Consider the following 2,886-nt stretch of genomic DNA (forward strand, 5'->3'; position numbering starts at 1 on the left):
ATCTATCTATCTATCTATCTATCTATCTATCTATCTATCTATCTATCTATCTATCTATCCATCTATCCATCCATCCATCTATCTATCTATCAAACTAAAAATATAAATAAAAGTGGTCTTTGCTTCTTAGAAGAGAAAATGACATAATAAATAGTTAAAGTGTTTTTGTGGACGTGTTGTTGACTCCATTTAGAAATAGAAAATGTCTTACGTACTTAACATGTCACTTMAGTGAAGTGACACAGCTTTACCATCTTGTCTGGAGCTTTTGGCCCCTCATGGAAATGTTTCTAGATTCACCACTGCTGATAGTCATTTACAACATTCTCTTAAAGGGGACCTATTATGCAAAATTCACTTATTTGTACATGTTTTTTTTGTTCAGTTTGGGTCTGTACTGCTTCCAGAAACAGTCCAAGTGCCAAAAATACTCCCAGTTGTGTTTTGACAATATACAAATTGTTTTTAGTGTCGGCAAACAAGCTGTTTCAAAAACCTGCGGATTGTGACATCACAAACTGGGTAACCTAGCAACGTGAAGGCGAGCCCAGCCCCTCACCTGGTAACCCAAGTGAAGACTCCGCCCACTTCTTCACAGGACGACCACGTTAGTCCTGCTGTTTTTACAACAGTCATGGAGAACAGAATGCCTGGTTTATTTTTATTTTTGATGGCAGTGTTCGAGTGATATTTTATGTTTCTGAAGTTTTAACATAAATGCCATGTTGGGAGGGCAGAGTTGATGTAAACAAAAGGTTGGGAGGGCGTGGCCAACAGCCACTTATTTGCATAAACAGCTGAAAACAGGCAGAACTGAAAAGGTGAAATCTCTCTATCTGAGGTTCATTTTGTCGATTAAATCTTATGAACATGTTATTTATAGCCCACAGATGGATCCTAACGTGTTCTAGGACCTCCATAATGGGTCCTCTTTAAAGCACTAAAATTGTTTATGATATTGCAGTGTTGCATGACATATCACACAAATTGGTACTTTCAAGGTTTGATTGAATTGTAACGTTTTCAACATTCAATGATCTTATTTTAAATACTGAGCATTAGGGGTGTAAGAAAATACCGATACACTGAAATATCGCGATATTTCATTTCCTGATACTGTATCGATATTCTAAAGCCCTGTATCGATTTTTTATTAAGGTTTAAAATGTCAACTTTCCTGCCAGCCGTTCATTTTTATGTTGTAGTTCAGCCTCTGACCACTAGTTGGCAGCAGTGAGCCAGACATTTGGCTCCTCTACCTCTTGAGCGCCAGAGAGTAAGGGTAGCATTAGCATTGTGAGTAAACATTAGCTTTTTTTTCAGTAAGAGGTTTTTATTTAATAGAATTTTTGGACAAAAATATCGCAATATATCGCCTTGTTTACAGTATCGCAATATATCGGGATATATCGTATTGTGACCCCTCTGACATGATATGTATCGTATCGCCAAATTCTTGCCATTACACAGGCCTACTGAGCATGCAGTTAGGTGGGTGTTMTGTATTCATTCAAGGAATGCTAGGCCTTTAACTTTTAGTGTGAAGTTCTTGTTTTATTTTACTTAACAGTTGTAATACTATTTAAAGAGCTTCATTAAAAGCAACGAATGTGCAGCTGAAATCAGCCGAAGGGAAACAAAGAGTTGTGCACATGATTCACACACAGAARTATAACCAGATCTCCGTCCCTGATGTTATCTGTTTCTACCTGGAAGCAGCTGCCCCTGGATAACTGTTTCACAAACTACTGATTTTTTGTTATTGAGCATGAATATGATGCTAAATTTGCATTTATTTAAACTTGTTTGCAGAATGTTGTTATGAATTGCAAAGCATTTTGGATTAAAGCCCAGGACAAAAATGTGTTTTAAACAGTCTTCAGTTGAAACCAACAGACTGAGGCCTGCACGCAGCAAAACACAACGGCTGCACAAGTTGTTTAGTTCAGGGAGGTGTGTTTTTCTGATGTCTGAGTAAAGACCTGTCGGTGTTTCTGATGAGTCGAGGCTTGTCAAGCTGGTGCCAGTGTGTGGCTTCCCATGGAAACCAGCAGGCACAGAAGCATGGCAACAATTGGCACTGTTAATGTGTACTGCTATTTACTTTGTGTATTCTGTCAAATCAATGTCAGGTAACACGTTGTACTCAGTGTGTGAATGTGTGTAGTTCCTGCATGGATAGAAAGGTGCTGTATAAGTACAGTCCATTTACCATTTACTCTGAAGAACAGAACCTACAGAACACAGAACTGTTTAAACACTTCTAACTGAAGAGTCGTGCTTCAGGGAAGAACAAGTCTAAAAGCTAAACTGTGTCCTTTAAGCTAAATTCTGTTTATTCAGTATGTGTGTATATCTGTGCACATCATGCTCTGTTTGTCTTGTACAGAGAGTGGTTTAGCTAACGACTACGGATGACTGATCTCTGATTAGCATTAGAGCCAGCGCACACACGATACACAAATACACAAACGCACAAACACACAGCTAAGTGTGGTTTGCAGGAATTAGTTAGAAATACATCTACATCTGATTAACCTTTGTGATCAGTTTATTTAAGGCTTTGATTGTAGGCAATGACCTAAAATTAGGTGTAGATGGGTCCTTATCCTCTGAGTGTTAACAGACGGTTAGCCGCTAACCGCTAACCACAAACTGAAACTCTGCCATGAACTGTTGTCTGTCTGCAGATTATCTCATGAACCACTGTTTACATTTAATGAAACTTTCCRGTAGGGCTGCAACTAACGATTACTTTAATAATCCATTAATCTGTCGATTATTTTTTCAATTAATCGGCCAAATCATTAAAACACTTAATTACATAAATATGAGTAGATATAAATTCATCTAATTCCTGTATAAATTAGGGATGCTAGCTATAGA

The sequence above is a fragment of the Austrofundulus limnaeus genome, unplaced genomic scaffold, assembly GCF_001266775.1.
Source record: "Austrofundulus limnaeus strain Quisiro unplaced genomic scaffold, Austrofundulus_limnaeus-1.0 Scaffold644, whole genome shotgun sequence".
In the NCBI taxonomy this organism is placed as follows: domain Eukaryota; kingdom Metazoa; phylum Chordata; class Actinopteri; order Cyprinodontiformes; family Rivulidae; genus Austrofundulus; species Austrofundulus limnaeus.